This window comes from Piliocolobus tephrosceles, unplaced genomic scaffold, assembly GCF_002776525.5.
Source record: "Piliocolobus tephrosceles isolate RC106 unplaced genomic scaffold, ASM277652v3 unscaffolded_36924, whole genome shotgun sequence".
Classification (NCBI taxonomy): Eukaryota; Metazoa; Chordata; class Mammalia; order Primates; family Cercopithecidae; genus Piliocolobus; species Piliocolobus tephrosceles.
Window position 1 is genome coordinate 1 of NW_022320892.1, and position 5,849 is coordinate 5,849.

General features: G+C 43.5%; 1 pseudogene across 1 annotated transcript; it reads right to left on the reverse strand.

Annotated features, from left to right (window-relative positions):
* Positions 1-85: 85 nt before the first annotated feature.
* On the reverse strand, positions 86-2,202 carry LOC113222971 (annotated as a pseudogene). The gene has a single exon (XR_003308576.1). The product of XR_003308576.1 is annotated as a protocadherin beta-3-like (transcript).
* Between the last annotated feature and the right edge of the window lie 3,647 nt (positions 2,203-5,849).

Below are 5,849 nucleotides of genomic sequence, written 5' to 3' on the forward strand. Positions count from 1 at the left end.
GACCAGCACCACTAGCCTGTGCTTGGCTGCGTCGCGCTCGCTCAGCAGCCTGGCTGTGCGCACCTCGCCATTGTGCGCCCACACACCGAACAGCCCCGGCTCCGTGGCCTTGAGCAGCTGGTACGACAGCCAGGCGTTCTGGCCCGAGTCGCCGTCCACCGCCACCACCTTGGTCACCAGGTAGCCCGGCTCGGCCGCTCGGGGCACCAGCTCGGTGCAGGGCGCGGAGCCGTTCTGCAGCGGGTACAGCACGAAGGGCGAGTTGTCGTTGGCGTCCAGCACCAGCACGCGCACCAGCGCCTCGCTGCTCAGCGCCGGGGAGCCGTGGTCTGTGGCGCCCACGCGGAACTCGAACGCCTGCAGGGCCTCGTAATCCAGCGACCTGAGGGCGAACAGGTGGCCGTTGTCCGCGTTGATGGCGACCAGGGAGGCGAGGGGCAGGTGCGGGTCCTGGGGTGGCAGCAGCGAGTAGGTGACCTGGGCGTTGGTGCCTGAGTCTCTGTCTGTGGCGCTGACGCTGCCGATGTGCAGGGCGGGGCTGTTGTTCTCGCGGACGAACAGGGTGTAGGAGGTTTGGGTGAAGGCGGGGGCGTTGTCATTGACGTCGGAGATCAGCACAGTTATGTTGTACTTGGTTTTCAGCCTGGGTGTCCCCAAATCAGTGACGGTGATGGTGATGTTGTACTCGGATCTGGTCTCTCTGTCCAGTGCGCCTTCTGACATGAGGGTGTAAAAATTCTCTACGGATGGTTTCAGGAAGAAGGGGAGATTGTTCTCAATGGAACACACCACTCTTCCGTTGTCTCCAGAGTCTAGATCAGAAACACTGAAAACAGCCAGTACAGTCTCTGCGGAGTTCTCGGGGATAGGGCTGTTTACTGAAGACAAGGTCAGTTCCGGTGGGTTGTCGTTGACATCAACCACCTGGACTATGACTGTAGACTTTCCCGATAGGCCTCCGCCATCCGTGGCCTCGATGTCGACTTCATAACTATTAATCGCTTCAAAATTCAAATATTTGACTAGTTGCATATCACCAGTAATTGGATTTAGCTGAAAAGTTTTGCGAATTTCTTCAGAAGCATGAAAAAATGCGTATGATATTGTCCCAAAACTTCCTGTATCTAAATCAGAAGCCGAGACTGTGACAATGACAGAGTTAACGGGGGTATTCTCTAGAACTGCAACCTCATAGAGCGGCTGTGCAAATTCTGGTGCATTGTCGTTTATATCTAAGACCTGGATGTTTATCTGGGCTGTCCCAGACCGAGGGGGAGCGCCGCCGTCCAGCGCAGTGAGCATTAAGCTGAGCTCCGGCTGCTCCTCCCGATCCAGCGCTTTATCCAGTACTAGTTCCGGGTACTTCCTTCCGTCCCTACGACTGCGAGTGAGTACGTGGAAGTGGGAATTCGGAGTGATAGTGTAGTTTTGGAGGCTGTTTCTTCCCACATCCAAGTCCTCAGCATTTCCCAAAGGAATTACTGCTCCTGGTAGAGTGCTTTCTAGGATTTTCAGATGCATTTCATTTTCAAAGAATACCGGAGAATGGTCATTTACATCTATGATATGGAGCTCGTTTGTAACAAACTGCAAAGGGTTTTGCAGTAATATCTGAAAATGCAGTATGCATGGTTCTGTGGGGCCGCATAGCTCCTCCCGGTCCAATTTCTCATTCAGAAGCAAATCACCTGTCTGATGACTGAGCTGAAAATGCTGTTTGTTCCCTTTGAACACAACTTGGGCTCCCCTCGCGGCCAGTTCCTCTACCCTTAGCCCCAGATCCTTTGCTAGGTTGGCTATTAAAAAGCCCTTCTCTTTTTCCTCAGCCACAGAATAGCGTCTTGACTCGGACCCAGCCAGAGACCCTCCCAGAAAAACAAAGAGAAGCAGGACTTGCCTTTGTCTAAGAAATCGTTCTCCTCCCGCCTCCATTGCACTTTCCGTCACGCTTTTCTTGGGAATGTCTCCAAGCTGAACCTCAGACAGCGCTGGGAAACAGTCTTTTGCCCCACAACCTTTGCAGACGGCCTAGTCAATAAGCCTTTCCAGAGGCTCAGACTTGCTGACTCAAAAATCTTCCTGGGCTCACAGCCTCTGGTTCACCACACTGGATCCGTGCGTCACCAAGCATGCACAATGCCCGTGGTTTAAGTCGCCTTCTTAGTCAACAGCGCCACCATGCGTTCGCTTGCAGTTTCAAAATCTTGGAGAAGGTGTTTTTGTTTTGCTTTATCATTTATTCTTATCAACCCTGGTTGACGCTACTGGAGGAGTTTCTCATGTTATATGAATTAAATACATGCAATCTAGGGAAATAAAATGCGCTCTTATCTAAGAGCAGCGATTCTTCCTGGTAGAGTCCTCATTTACATGATTTAGCGGAAGTGTACAGACACTAGCTTACCCCTCCCCTTCTGTAATAATTACACACAAACTTCAAAAGATTTTTTCTCTAGATGATAGCATGCTTCACTATCCTATTTATGTTTTTCTTTTTTTTCTAAACTTTGTGAAATGAGTACGAATTGCCTATACCAGAAAAATAAAAGGAAAAGACACCTCCTGCAAGGTGGTAAAAAGGAAAAGACATCATGTCAGAGGTGGATCCGGAGGGCTACAAATGCCTAATTTCTTCCACATTATCACGCTCAAGGAACACTTAAAGTGCTTTCTCTTCTTATTTCAGAGCAAATATACAATTATTCATTTCATCTGTATTAGCTTGTTTCCACAGATAATTGTTGAGTTTGTAGAAGTTAGGCAAGTGGTGGTAACAAGACAATGTCTGTATATCTTATAACAATTTTCCATCTAGTGGGTGTACAGTCTTTAAACAGATGTTTAAACAGTGTGAAAAGTGCTACATAGAAAAGGTACTGAGTACACTGAAAGTATGCAATATGGGGACCTACGTTAATGGAGAGTGATTAAGAAAGTTTCCCCCAAGGTGCACCATTTAATCTGAAACATGAAATAGGAGAAGTGTGCCAAGCTAAGACTGTAGAATGTGTGAAGGCCCTGAGAGAGTGAAGCATAGCTATTAAGAGATAATGAATGAAGGACAGTGAATACAAAACTTAATGTCTCAAGAGTAAGTGGAAAGGAAAGCTGAAAAGGTAAACCAAGGCCAAATAATGGGTGCTTGGATTTTATTCTGAGAACAAAAGGAAGCCATTGCAAGGTTGTTGGTAGAGAAATAAAACAATGCAAATATGTGTTCAATGTAGCCTCTTTTGTACTTCTACACAATTATCAAGAATGTTTGCTCTTAATACTAGTGATACTAAAAATAATAGCAATTTCACTTTTTTGTCTTTATATTGAGTATAACTGCAAGCTATTCAAATACCGGTTATCATTTGGGGTAGAAGAAGAGAAACTTTGTGACTTATCCAAAATCCTACAGGTAATGAGTTGGTTGATCAGAGACTTTTGATACCAACACAGCGCTCTACCCCACTGCTAATCTCAAAACAAGACCTTCAAAGTTAATATTACAATTTTAATAGGAAAGCTCATTCAAATGTATGTAAAAATCATATAAAAATGTAAAGATAGACTGAGTAACATTAAGAATTAAGATTTGTTTTAATGTATGGATCAGAAAGTAAACTGCAAGAAATGAAAACAGTTGGGTGAGTCATTTAGGGAACTATGGAAGGAAATTTAAGTAACAAAATTAAAAACCACAAATTCATCTGTATTTCTTAAGCTAGTGGACAGGAGAGGAGGCTCAATTTAAGCATTAAGAGAAAAAGGAAAAATATGTTGAAGGAAAGCAACAACAGAATGATAACTGCATGTTTGAACAACGGTGACCAATTCAATTAATTAAAAAATTGTAATTCATTGTACACCGAAGAGTATTTGGTTCTAGCAAAACGTTTTCCTTTAAGGGTTTTAGTTTATATCTTTATAAATAAGTTATAACTTTAGTTTATATATTTATAAATATCAATATATCACAGGTAAAATACTTTTCTCTCTTTCAATCATTCAAAAATTTTATTAAGAACCTATAATGTTCCAGTGACTGTATGAATCATGCAATAAATGAGGGAGCTGTTGAGAAACAGAACTCAAGAACCTTTATAAAAAAGCATTGAGAAGTCTAGGGAAATGAAAGGGGGAAAAATAGAAGTAGCTAGTGGAAAAAAAGTGAGTGGTGCTAGATACATTTTTCTCCCAAAAGGCTTATTTCTAAGTGAATCCTAAATGCTCCAGAAAATGTTAAAAACAGCAATACCAAGCTATATTTGAGGTTTCTAAAGGTCAAGGACAAGGACATATACTCCCTCATATTTTTTGGATTTTAATGAAGTGCTCAATGTTAATAGATTATTAATAATTTTAAAAGATTTTAAAAGGGGGGACTGGAATAAACAGAGGGCTCTTAAAAAGCTATTTGAAAGAGAAAGCATGATGAATTAGCATGACTTTGAAAACTGCTAGACGTGTATTATTTATCTACATTTTAGAATATTAATGATTGATTTTTGACAAAAATTTATTAGAGCACTTACAATGTTAATGCCTTGTAGAATCCAACAGTTAGAATTCTTACAATCTCTAAAGATTAATACTTTTTATACGTCAATATTTTAAGAAGTATATATATTGGGCCTGGGGGCGGTGGCTCATGCCCTTAATCCAGCACTTTGGGAGGCTGAAGTGGGCAGATCACCTGAGGTCAGGAGTTCAAGACCAGCCTGACCAACATGGAGAAACCCTGTCTCTACTACAAATACAAAATTAGCCAGGCATAATGACTCATGCCTGTAATCCCAGCTACTTGGGAGGCTGAGGCAGGAGAATCGCTTGAACCTGGGAGGCAGAGGTTGCGGCAAGCCGAGATTGTGCCACTGCACTCCACTCCAGCCTGGGCAACAAGAGCAAAACTCCATCTCAAAAAAAAAAAAAAAAGTACATATATTGAAAAATGTAAGGACGGTGCTTGCTATATTATTCATAAATGTACCTATTTAAAGGGTTAGCCAATGTGAATTCACAGGACAGAATTTACACTAGCCTAAGAGGATATAACAAACACAAATATTCTGGGTTGGAAAATATAACTCATGTAATGATAACGAATATTTTCAAATGTAGGACTTCAAAATTATCTAGGACCACAGACTGTGAGGTCTGGAAAAGATGCTCTAACTTAAAGATTTCTGAAAATACAAAATTTACACTTTAAATGCAATTAAATTGCAATGAAACTAACCAACAATTAGAATACAAAGAAAATTTACATTCATTATACCGCAAAAACTCATACTTTATAAATACCAGTAACATGCATAGAATTGGAATAAGATAGTTACGTTCTAATAAAAGGAGACACCTCCAATGGGCAAAGCAGTGAAAAAGGACTTTCCACAAATTAAATGAGACTAGCCTCAGTAGATCCTTATTAACACTTAACTGAATTCATAGCTCTTCCTGAAACTGGGATTTGCCTCGTTAACCCTCTCTGCACCCTGAGCAACGAAGTTGGGGATAATTGGCTTCAGGAACTTGAACTCTTTTGTTCCGGAGCCTCCAGTCAGACACACCTCGTACTGGTAGCTCTGGGACAGGGTCTCGGTGCCGCTCACGTCCACCAGATGCCCTGGAAAGGGACCCTCGGGCACTGAGCAGCGACCCACTGAGGCCGCCCTGCTCCTCCTGCACAGCCGCACCGCCACGAACAGGAGCACCGACAAGAGGAAGAGCGAAGACACTGAGGCCAACGCCACCACCAGGTAGACGGTGAGCGAGTTGGCCTGGGCCTGGGCCGGGGCCGCCTCCGCGAGCGGCAGGTAGGGCTGGGAGAATCCGTCCACCAGGAGCAAGTGTAGCGTGGC